The sequence below is a fragment of the Haliaeetus albicilla genome, chromosome 20 (assembly GCF_947461875.1).
Source record: "Haliaeetus albicilla chromosome 20, bHalAlb1.1, whole genome shotgun sequence".
NCBI lineage: Eukaryota > Metazoa > Chordata > Aves > Accipitriformes > Accipitridae > Haliaeetus > Haliaeetus albicilla.
This window is the reverse complement of record NC_091502.1, coordinates 14,462,009-14,474,903: the sequence shown is the minus strand read 5'-3', so window position 1 is coordinate 14,474,903 and position 12,895 is coordinate 14,462,009. Positions and strand designations below refer to the sequence as shown.

At 35.8% G+C, this 12,895-nt stretch overlaps 1 protein-coding gene across 5 annotated transcripts in view; it reads left to right on the top strand.

Moving 5' to 3' along the window:
• The window catches only part of CNTN5 (contactin 5), a 672,838-nt gene that overhangs the window by 483,456 nt on the left and 176,487 nt on the right, over positions 1-12,895 (top strand). The window lies entirely within an intron of this gene.

Below are 12,895 nucleotides of genomic sequence, written 5' to 3'. Positions count from 1 at the left end.
AGCTTTGGACTGAACTGATCTGAGATCTATAAGATTCCATTAACAAGTTTCCCTATGTAATAAAGTCAGTTATTCCTTATTTTGTAAGTACAATATGAAAGTGAACTTACAACCATTTGAAGTGATACAATGCTTAATGAAACATAGATTTTCATATAGCTGTATTTGATCAGTTCAGGAAGATTGTTTCAAATAAATGAAGCAGTATAAAACCAATTCTAGTTGGGATATCTAGTTTTCATTTTTCTTTTTCAAAGGGGAGACTAGAAATTGTTTAGAAATACATATCTGGGTGCATTTATGTTCTTTTTTCTTACCTAATACAATTGTAACTGGCAAGTAGTTATAACTTACTTAACAGTAAATATGTTAAAGGCAATTGCTTAGATTTTTCAAGGAGAAAACGACTGAATAGATATAAGCATAATATAGAGTTCAAACAAAAATCTGAATGATTACAGCCAAATCCAAACCCCTGTGCAGCAGCACATGTGAGCCCTTTATCTTCTGACAACAGAAGATGTTTTCCAGAGCAACAGCGGTGGAAAAGTGACTTCTTTTTTATCACAATGCCATCTTTTTAACAATGTAGTAAAGAATACCACACTTAATTCTGATAATTTGATTGCCCACTTTCTCCCCCTCTACTCTGCTCTCATGAGACCCCACCTGCAGTACTACGTTCAGTTCTGGGGCCCCCAGTGTAAGAAGGACATGGACTTATTGGAGTGAGTCCAGAGGAGGGCCACAAAGATGATCAAAGGGCTGGAGCAGCTCTCTTATGAGGACAGGTTGAGAGAATTGAGCTTGTTTAGCATGGAGAAGAGAAGGCTCCGAGGACACCTTATAGCAGCCTTTCAATATGTAAAGGGGGCTTACAGGAAAGATGGGGAGGGACTCTTTATCAGGGAGTTTAGTGATAGGACAAGGAGTAATGGCTTGAAACTGAAAGAAGGTAGATTTAGATTAGATGTAAGCAAGTTCTTCTTCACTGTGAGGGTGGTGAGGCACTGGCACAGGTTACCCAGAGAGATTGTGGATGCCCCATCCCTGGCAGTGTCCAAGGCCAGGTTGGATGGGGCTTTGAGCAACCTGGTCTAGTGGAAGGTGTCCCTGCCCATGGCAGGGGGGTTGTAAATGGATGATCTTTAAGGTCCCTTCCAACCCAAACCATTCTATGATTCTGTGATTCTATCATTTCCTGTATTGTCATGTTATGTTCCAATATCATTAAAATCATTGCTGATGACTTCATTAACCAGCTAATACAATTCCTGTTGAGTTTATGCTATTAACTTAGAGTGGAGAATCTGTAACTGGAAAATTTCATTTCTTTTATTGGTTTATTGAAGCGTTAATTTTCATGGTATTTTCCTCTTTCAATAGTTAAGAAAGTCTTCCATTGGAGACTGCAAGGATAAAAATTCAGGAAGAAGAAGGGAGAATGGAAAGAAGGATATAGATAATACTGATGAAGGGTTTGTCTCAGTTTGGCTTTTCCTGCAGAACCACAAGATCCTTTAGGAGTTTAGTAAACTACGATGTAGTTTCAACCCTGAAGAATCTATTTTCAGCTCTGCCAAATGCAAGATGGAAGGAAGGAGTGCTACCCATTTTACAGAGGATGATCTACAAAGAAAATTTCAAGAAAAGACTAAAATTGCACTGATTTACAGTCCAGATCTTGTGACTTTATAACATCATGTTTCATGCCTGTTTGAAAAACATAATTAGTCTTCTGAAAACTATACACGTAGTCAGCACAGGAGGGAGCAGAATTGCCTGTTATTTACATTACTTTAATAATGATATTTCTTTTAGGAAAAAAAAAAACACAAAACAGGGAGAGTTGGACAAATATCTTCTTTTTCCATGTGATATGTATATATAATGTGACACATTAGGTGTCACTTTGACTGTTATTGCTAAGGGCTTGAGGAGGAGAGATTATAATCATGAGACACTGCCCCAGGCTGAAAGTAACACAACAGAAGGCTATGCATTATCTCTAAATAACAATTATGTGACAAGTAGAAGATGGATGGAAGCTGTTCGCTGGGTTTGCAGTAGTGCAGAACAATGTGCACAGGGACTCAACAGTGTATTGTCTATATGTAAAAATAGGTAAGAGTTTCAGACTCTACATTGTTAAATTTTAAATGATTGATTGTTGCTGAGGTTATTTGTAGTGATTTATTTATACAACATGGTTGAACAGCATTATCAGCATTCTAGGGCAGTTTGCTAATGTGACATGTATCTTCCTCTTCATCTGCACTTTGAGTTATTTTTTAATTAAGGTGAAAAAAATAATCTGTCACTGTCATTCTTGATATTTAAAAATTGTCTTTTGGGGACTATAAATTTGGTTTTATGTTATTCTCTGAAGAATATGTTCACATGTTCCATTGTGTTCAGAAAGATATAATGGCGGGTCCATTCCTTGCTACATTTAAGCCTAGAAAATATACTGAGAAGGAGCTGAGCACTAGACCTTGAACACTCAGGGGATTATGTGATTTATACAGCTAATTTTTTTTTTAACATTTGAAAATCAAATGCAGAGGGAGGATGAGGGGGTAGCTACCCATCTCTGATGTTCATCTACACAGCTCCTAAGGATTCATTGACTGTTACTTTTTTCCTGTGTGTTTTGGCATTTCTGGTAGATGTACAAAATGCTGGTGAAGAGAGGAAAGAATAATAGAAATTAGAAGAATTATGTATTAGTGGAGATTTCACTTTGAGTATGGCCTGATTCATGACTGCTGGGAAGTCACTTCGTTCCATCTTCTTCAGTTTTGCTATATAAAAGTTATAATAATGGTATTGCCCTTGATTTGAGGTCTTAGGATAATAAATACCATATAAGCAAAGGAGCAGGCCCAAGGAAGATCCATCAATCATATCGTGCCATGGCTATGGTGGAATTCACCAAACACTGACCTGCAGATAGACCCAGCAAAAGCCTTTATATTTATATTAAAACACCTAGCACCAAGAGAATATAAAGCAGAGAGGCAGTGGGGCGTGTCTTAGAGTTCAATACAGCCATACAAAGGCAACTCTATGGACTCTTGAGTACTCAGTTTTTGCCTATACAACAACTGCATGTGGAGAGTGGTGAAGGTTGTTAGAAAAGATTGTGTTTTGAAGTATAAACTAGAACTGCAGTAGCATTTTATTTTCATTTCTACACCCAGAAGCCTGAAACTAAATCTTGTTAAATAAATCTTTCTGCTACTATTAATCCTTCCTGGCATTAGGAATGAGGGTGAATGAGGGATGAAGTGACAAATTTAAGTTGCTTTCTTTCCTGCAAGTACAAAAAGCCAAACTGAAACATACATATAAACTCCTTGAGAGACTGATACTCTGATAACTGAAGTATTAGTGTGTGTTTTAAGGCAAATTACAGAATTTGCTTAACAGAGCCTCTGTTCCTAAATAAAGAGTGGAGAAAAGCTAGGGATGCAGAGATTTTGCATCTCTCAGCTGAAAAAGAGATAATGTCACTCTTGCATTTGGAATAGAGATATTCCACAAATTTGGATGATCATCATCCTATCATTACTTCTTTTTTTGGTTTGTTTTGTTTTTTGTTTTAATGAATTTCTTAGTCATGCCTTCAAAATGCATTAATTTATGGGTATCATTGCAGTAGTCATAAAATGAAATTTCCATGTAATGCAGCAGCTTACTTAGGTGCAGGATTCTGGGGTTCACTGCAGGTAACACTGCTCTGGAGTATGAATTTTTGTTGTGCTTATCCCTGCAGCAGACTTAAGTAAGAAGTAGACCATGGAAGAGTAACTATCACACCAGTGCCATTAAAATGTAGACAAAATCAAGTATCATAGCATGATCAGAGAACAAGAGAGATGTAAAGTATGAAAGAGAAAAAAAGAGAAAAAAAAATACTTTAAATTCTGTTCAATGCTTTGCCAGAGAAAATAATTTCTTCATATAAATATTCTATAGTGATGTGTTTTCCCAAGCATTAAAAAATATCCTCATTATTTTCCAGTGCCACACTTTTCATATGAGTACAATAGTTAGTTAGTCATTACCACAGAATTCTTGTTCTTTCAAGAAATTATTTCTTTTAAGAAATAATCTGTGTTAGTATACATCCAACACTTTTCCATCATAAAAAAAGGTTCTAATAATAATAAGCTAACTAAATCAAAGTTTAGCAGTGACTCATCCTGCACATTTGTCACTGCAAAGTTTTATGTCTCCTGTAAAACAGTGATTACAACTGCATAGGATTGTTTTTAAATGTTAAAATGTTCAGCAGTAGAGGACAAAGAATTCCAGAACTGATCCTTTTAATTATGCTTTGCAGTCGGTTATTCCAATTCTTTTTAAACAGCATGTTCTTTTATAAAACATGAATTCTAGGTACATTACAGAAGCTCTGCTGTCTTTGTCAATAAAAAGAACAATAAAAGTATACTGAGTTAGTTTGATGATTTATTTTCTTCCAATATTGTTAATTATATCTCACTTTTAAAATTGGCTATTAATCAAGTCTTATATCAGTCATTGAATTATTTAATCTAAGATTGAAGCTGATGAATTTATAATTTGAGTCTTCCTGATTACCCTTTCTAAAGCTGGTACAAAATTACCTCTAATTCTTGTCTTTGGAAATTACTAATCATAGAATCATAGAATCATTTAGGTTGGAAAAGACCTTTAAGGTCATCGGGTCCAACCATTAACCTAACACTGCCAACTCCACCACTAAACCATGTCCCTAAGTGCCACATCTACATGTCCTTTAAATCCCTCCAGGAATGGTGACTCCACCACTTCTGTGGGCAGCCTGTTCCAATGCTTCATAACCCCTTCAGTGAAGAAATTTTTCCTAATATCCAATTTAAACTTTCCCTGGCGCAACGTCAGGCCATTTCCTTTCGTCCTATCACTTGTCTCTTTGGAGGAGAGACTGTCCCCCACCTGGCTACAACCTCCTTTCAGGTAGTTGTAGAGAGTGATAAGGTGTCCCCTCAGCCTCCTTTTCTCCAGGCTATACAACCCCAATTCCCTCAGCTGCTCCTCATAAGACTTGTGCTCTAGACCCTTCACCAGCTTCGCTGCCCTTCTCTGGACACGCTCCAGCACCTCAATGTCTTTCCTGCAGTGAGGGGCCCAAAACTGAACACAGGACTCGAGGTGCGGCCTCACCAATGCCAAATACAGGAGGATGATCACTGCCCTGCTCCTGCTGACGATAGATGTTTCAATAGTTCTATAAAGTCAGTAGTATTGATTAAAAGAGCTGCAATGCTAATGCTTAAATTCTGAATTAAGTTCTTTGGTATCACTTAGACTGCTTATTACTTTTTACCATCCACTTTTTTCTGCTTTTCATAGAAAATAGCATTATAGAGTGACATCTGCATTATCCGGTATATTATAAAACATAGAACATCAGTTTATATGGAGCATTCAGGATTTTTCTACATAAGTATTGATTTCCATTCCTATCTAATAATAGATGAGTATCAATAGTAAAGCTGTTGTTAGATTATTTCATTTACTTTCAAAAGATTTTTAAAACTTTTTTTTTTTTTTTCCCCCCCAAACTTAAAGGCGGGACCATAGTCAGGCTGAGTCTGAGTTCTGCAAAGTTACTGTGACTTAATATTAAACACTGATTTTGTAAGCAATAAGATGATAATGAGGTGTTAAGAAACAGCCAATACAGATTTGTCAAGAGCAAATCATCTAAAATGTAATTTTTTTTTCTTTAAAAGTGTGAGTGCCCTAGTGGAAAGGAAGGAATATTTAGCATTTTTTTAATGACTCCTAGCTGCAGGAAGTTACAATTACTGCAGAGCACAGAATCAGAATCCAAAAGGATCAGCACATTGAGAAATTACTTGCAGTGAGTAACACAGATTTCAGCAAAATTAAGATTACTATATTTACCAAAGATCAAATTTACAGATAGAATAAAGGGAAATAAGTGATTAAACAGCATTCTTCCTTAGAAAAATATTGCTATTACAGAAAATGGAATACTTAGTAGTATGGAAAATTGCATACTTCAGTTCTCAGACATACTAAAATGACTGCTACCTATAGAGTACGTGAGACTATTACCTCAATTATCAATAGTGTTAATGTCTCAAATAGAATACCATGTCCAGCTTTAGGTCCTATATTATAAGATATAGAAAAGCAATAGGGATGACAAGAATAAAACTAAGTAAAGGAGTTGAAACCATGACTTCTAGGAAAAAGTTGAAGAGATTTGGCTGATCTAGCCTCAAACCCAGAAGCCTGATACACACAAGGATAATGATCTTTCATTGTAACTGTAAAAGTTTAATGTAGGTCATCAATAAAGTGGTTTCAACACTTTCAATGTGGTAAGTTGAATAAATAATAAACAGTATTGGGAAAAAAAAAGGAATTATACACAAATATTAAGGAAAACTGTCTAATTATTAACTAAGTAATAAAATAGATTATTCTGAAGATCTAAATTTATGAATATAACTCACTGGACATTTTTAAAGACTGGGCTGAGAATATCTGATCTTGCCTGAGGGCAAAAGAAGGACCTGAAGAACATGTGGTTTTGAATTCCTTTTGATCACAATATTTTGATTCTTTCTGGAACATTTTTTTTTTTTTAATATGAAAATCATGCCAGTTACAATCAAATATACATAATAATTTAGCATCCTTTCCCAGAAGTCATATTTTTGTTGAATGCTATGTGGTCTTTTTAAAGAGCAAATGTATGAGAAAGAGCTTTCATCGACCTTTACATGTTTCAATGACTGGATACATTTCATACATGTCAAATGTACAAATGAGACTATATTGGCTGTGTGCACTGGTAACGTCAATATAATATTTGTATCCTCCAGTACAAGATCAGTCCTGACAGTATACTTACCTTTTCTACCACATTTTTAGGTATTGGTTCTGTGAATGGTTATAAGAAAGAAAATATTTGAAGATTTATCACTGTAATTAAATCCGAACAAAGACAAATACGTGATTGGTAGAATTGTGTTTCAGGTAACTGAGCAGTAGATACAGAGCCCCCAGAGCAGAAAAAAAGCAATTTCATTGCTAGCTGATAAATTGACAATATCTGTTTGCTCTTTGTGGGTGCATTACAATGCAACAAATAAATTACCTTCATTAAATATTTTCTTGGAGGATTAATGAGCATTGATAATAAGCCACAGCAGCACAAAGAAATGCACCAAAATTATCTGGTTGTGGTGGGAGGCTGGAGGAACAACCCATTGTTATCATTCATCTTGGCTAAAAAGAAGCCTTCCCCCCTCTGAATGTGAAGTGTTCTCCATCATTAGAAAGTGCTGTATATTGCACCCTTACTTTGTGGCTGGCACACAGAATATTCAAACAGCAAGTGTAACGATAAAAGTGAAAACTGGGCGTGAGATAAAATATGGTTTAGTATTTTCAGCAGGGGAGATTTAGGCATATATTTTTCCTGATACTTGATTTTGTTTAGACAGAATATTTCTGAATGGTAAAGCAAAGCCATCATGCAAATCTCATGGTTTATAGCTATGTATAGTAAATTCAGCCTGTAATCTTAAGTGCAGTTTTTGCTGCTTTTCTTATAAATAAAAAAAAGACAAGAAGCAACTCCTTCCGAGTTGCTAAAACTCCCAGATTATCTCAGATTTTGGCTGTCATTAGGCATCAGTACCATTTATTCATCAAGTACTGCCATCTTGTGGAACTGGCGTAATCAGAGGAAATCCTAAACAGAGAAGAGAAATATATTTTCGCAACAGGATACTGGAGGAGATGGAGTTCCAGCCCCGCCATGGCAGGACATTTGGAAGTAGAAGATCTTTAAGGTCCCTTCCAACCCAAACCATTCTATGATCTCCCACTGCATCACAAAAAAAAAAAAAAAAAAAAAAAAAAAAGCAGACTTCTTGTACAAACACCGTAACTCCACAGAATTGCAATTATGGGACATGTGTTTGCATGCTTTGCCCTTTAAAATGCAATATTTAACCATTATAGGGATGGTACATTTAGGTTTTAGGTGGCCTTAAAGGAGTTGTATGGCAACTTTCTTGTTATGTCTTCACTTTCCACCCAAATTACCACTTAGCTCACAGGACTGATGAGAAGGTTGTCCAAAAACCTCATGTTAAAAGGACGAAACAAGCAATTTCTCAGAAGAAAAGCCTTGAAGCAAATCTGGGAAACATTCAGACACTAACAAACACAGGAGTGAATATTTGGTGCTATCTGAATGCTTCCAGCACAGCTCTCATTACAATACCTAAGGGGTAATTTCTTACTGACCCACAATGACAGAAAGACTTTTGCATTACCATAGTACTGACATTTTCTGCATCAGACTGATATCTCCAAAAGCACAATACGGCAGTAACAAAAATGCTGATAAGTCAGTATTCCAGCTTCATCCATTATGGGAAGTATGTCACATTGTGACACTTTAGGAATTAGTGTTGTTAAACAGAGAAAATAATAGATCTACAAAAATCATTTAAGAAATTATAGTAAACAAAATTTCACACTATAAATTCTTTTAGGCAGGAGATAGATGCTCTTTTGTCACGACTTTATCACCAAGTGACCCAGATTTTCACCTACATAGCCCACTAGAATGTACTTAATAAAACACAGAAACAAATTGGACTTTCAGAAGGCTTTCCAAATGACCTTCAGAAAACAGATAGAAAGCTCCTTGGAGACATTCCTCTGTAAACAAGGCTGGTCATTCATAAAAGGAAATACCAGTTTTGCAGTTACAGAAATGACTTAAATCATTTTCACACCAAGTCTTTGTATATAACAGAACTTCCCAGCAGAAGAGCCCTCCAGCCCAAGCCACAGGAGAATGCCAATTTACAACTGCTCCTATAATTCAAAATTTCCCTGTCTTTTTACTCTCTGTTTCTGTTTGTATTGATGAATAGTACTTGCATAAAAGTTTCTTTTGTGTTGGCCGTCAACTGTAATTTCCAGGAAGGGCTCTGCATCATCTTTGTGGTTTTGGCATAGGCGTCACATTAAAAATAAAATAGATGGGCATAAAAATAAAAAATAAGCTCAAGATATATTCTGTAAACATACTCTAAACTTCTGTATACTGCAGTATTCAAAGTTTCTTATTTTCACTTAAACTTTTTTCCCTATTGAAAGCAAAATGAGAACAGTATGGTGAAATCATTTACTCAGTCTTTTCTCAAAAGGATATGACTTCAGAAGGTTCATATCTAGAGTAATTACTTTCTGATTTTACAGTTGTAGTTTTATTTAGATTTTTGGTAGCACCGACTTTTAGCCTCAAAATCTCTTGAAGGTCATTGTTATTTACCTGTCAGGCTTGAGATGTACTCTGGAGTTTAGTCTCCTATTAAAAAGTTAAAACAATGACAGTTGTGCTTTGTGCTTAGCCAAATGGCACAGCTTCTAAAATATTTTAACATAAACCATTATAGGAAAATACAGGCTTGAAGTTCTCTAACAACTGCAGTGAGCTGATTAGAAATAGGCCTAGTGCATGTGGTGTTAGGCTTCTTGTTCTGAAATTCAAAAAGTTCACTTAGCATTTTACCATTTTGTAAGAATGGGATGTCAGATAATATTTAAATGCAGGCCTCTCTTCTTGTACTTTACATGTGCTCATATGCTGAACTGCTGTGGGACTTGTGGAATGTAACTGTATTCACTGTTGTTTCAGAATATTTTACTGTGCATGTACTGTAGATGACACATTTGTCTATAGATAGACAGAAATGTTTTAAATGTTGATTCGCCATCATTCTCACTTTATTAGTTATTTCTGTATGTCATTGCAATCATTTGGGTATTCTCTTATGCATGATACTGACAGAAGAAAAAGACAAACCAAAACAAAACCCCAGGTTTTGTACTTGGACAGCCTTCATTAGCAATTCTGTGATTTAAGAACCCTAAATTTTAATTTTGCTGGCATATAAACTGGGAACAGTCAGAGCCCCAGAATATGAACACCGATGCATGTTTCATCCTCTACTATGGCTGCAAATTTAGAAGAGTGAAACATTTGTACAATGGATCAATGTCAAGGTACACCCATTTTCCCATAATTGAAGTCATTCTCTTAACACCCTTTTGTAAAATCACTTCTGCAAGATCATCCATCTATTTCTGTCAGCTAAAAACTGTTGGGTCCCCAGATCCCAAGCCAGCTGTGGTTGTTTCTGACTGTTCTGCATAACATGCATGGGAAATTGCAGAGTTTCCCTGAGATATTTCCACTGAAGCCTATGCAAACTGTATGGACATAACTCTCAAAACTGTATTCAAGAATCTTATGAACTCATTAGCCAGGTCTCATAGGAGAGAAACTTCATAAAGTGTGTAAGGAGCTTTTCACCTGCAAAGAAGGTTCAGAATCCCAGATCAATTCCAGATCTGAGCATTCAGATGCAAAGTCTTCAGGATTTGAAAGTGTATTCCCAGGGTTTTTCTTTTCAGAAATGAAAAAATAGGAGTAACTCCTTCAATGTCAGTGGGCTGACAATGATCAATAAGTAAACTGTTAGCACTTTTGTCTGTGCTTTGGAGTTTGGGCTCCTGGCTGGAATACAGATGCTGTAGGTATGCACAATTAAAAGCATTAACTGCAGCTTAATAGCATAAATGATTTGAGTTTCAGATTTGGCAGAAGTTCTGTTACTTTTTTCTCGGTACCCTATCCCAATACCCATTCATCCATCACTCAATTCTTAACAGCAAAAATCATTTAGAAGGTGATAAAATGACAGTATGCCCCCAGATTCAGCACCAGCAAAGACTAAATATTCTATTTCCTTAGAAGCACAAAAATTTATTACTTGAAATCTGTTCCTTAGGACTAGTTCTAATTAATAAATGAATGATTAACTGCATGTGTCTTTAGGTTACAAATGGAGAAAATTCTATTCTACATGAACTACCAATGAACCCACAATGATGACTACTTTACATTTGGTTTGAACTACTTTTAAGCCAGAGCAATTAGTGAGACTGGTTGCTTTCCATTTGAATTGGTATCAGGTGTCTTCAGTTAAAGCCTATGCATTTTTCTTGAACTTGTATGTTCATCATCACTTTGTAGAATTTTATGCTGCCATGAATCATTTCTCCCAGGTAAGACATCTTGGCAAAATACAGCAATGAAATTTTCAGACAGAAATATTTTGGGTTAATTAGTGTTTTTTCTGAAACGTAACAGAAGAGGAAGGAAATTTTGAACACTTGGAGAGCTCTCTGTGAGCCCTGAATTCCTCAGGGTCCTGTGGAACCACTCAGAATTACAATTAGATTTGAAAAAGGTTTTAAGCAGAAAGTGAATGTGTGCAGCTTAATTCTTCGTTTTGGAGAAGTGTTCCCCTACTGTCAGGTAAATATATTTAGTCCTTTAACATAGTGTTTTTGTACTAATACCATCAGTTTTTCATGAGAAAATTTTCACCTGACATCAAAACTAGATTGAACTTCTTCAAAATTAATCCAGAACATCCTGCATCGCGACATCACTGCTTGCACTGTTGCCTTATATTTGCTGAATAAGCAGTCATCCTGCTTTTCTGTCCTTTTCTGACCACCACATCAGGGAACAGTACAACATAAGGATAGAAAGGACAGCTGGAATTTCTAATGTTTTTTATACTGTTATAGTCGAACTGCACACCTCGCTATGGCATGTATTTAGTTAGGATGTTAATGTGTTTCACGTTCCTCATACCATGAACAGCTATACCAGTTCCTCTCCTGTCATTAGCTAAAAAGCACACAGAAAAGGTTAAATTTTGAGGTGCTTCCTCTCACCCCTTTGACCCTTTCATTTTCCAACTAACTTTATATGAAGAAACATTTTGACTGCAGTGGGGATAAAAGTATCAGAGAACCAGACTGACATATGTGCAATTACTGTCTTCATATTGCTGCTGAAGCTGAGAGTAGTCACCTAAGAAACTTGAGTCTAAAGGCTTGGAACTTGCCATACCAATGGAGCAGTTGTTGGGACTTTATATACCTCAGCTAGCTTTAGCTTTTCTGATTTTAGAGTCGGTTCTTTAAAGACTGTCACAGGGAGGAGATTACAGAAGAAATTGCCTTATAGGTAATGTGCTGGTTTAAGTAGCGAAGAATATTTTTTTAAGGTGTGATGACAAAATGAAACAGTGGAAGATAAGACTGAAGGAGAACAACATGTAAAAAAGTATGCATAAGGTTAAGGCTTTAAAGTTTGAACTGGGGGAACTCCACATGAATAATTCCCTGCAAGGAACTCCCTGCTAAAGCAGAATCTGGTTAACTTTACTGATACTTCTAATGCCGAGACATTAATGCATCTAGGTTTTCAATAAATCATGATATAATCTCATACAGAATAATAGGAAATAATCTTTTTTTCTCAACCAGTTATTATGAGCTTAAAGGGAAAAGTATATGCTTTTCAGGTGTACAGAACAATTTGTGGGATAAAAATAAGAACCAAAGTACTGGCTTTAATTACCATTTTTAAATATCACTTTGATTAGTCTTTAATCCATCAGATTGAGGCAAAGCAGTTGGTAGCTGTGGTTTAAGGAATTATTCATTGATCATAAGGATTTAAGCTGCATATAGGAAGGGTTCCGAGATTCTTCAGTGAAGCAGATGTAGAAGAAGGTAGAAGTGTAGTGCAGTAATACTACCTGCAAGGTAGGTTAAACTGTTGTTAGAATGTGCTGATTTTAAAAACAGATGTTCAGAATAAAAACTGTTTATACACACACTTGCAAAAGTCATCCCTAGATCTATAAGTAGCAGTTTGATATATTTCACTGCAAATTTGATCAAGTAGAGAAAATAATGCTTTGTATATTATTTTTTG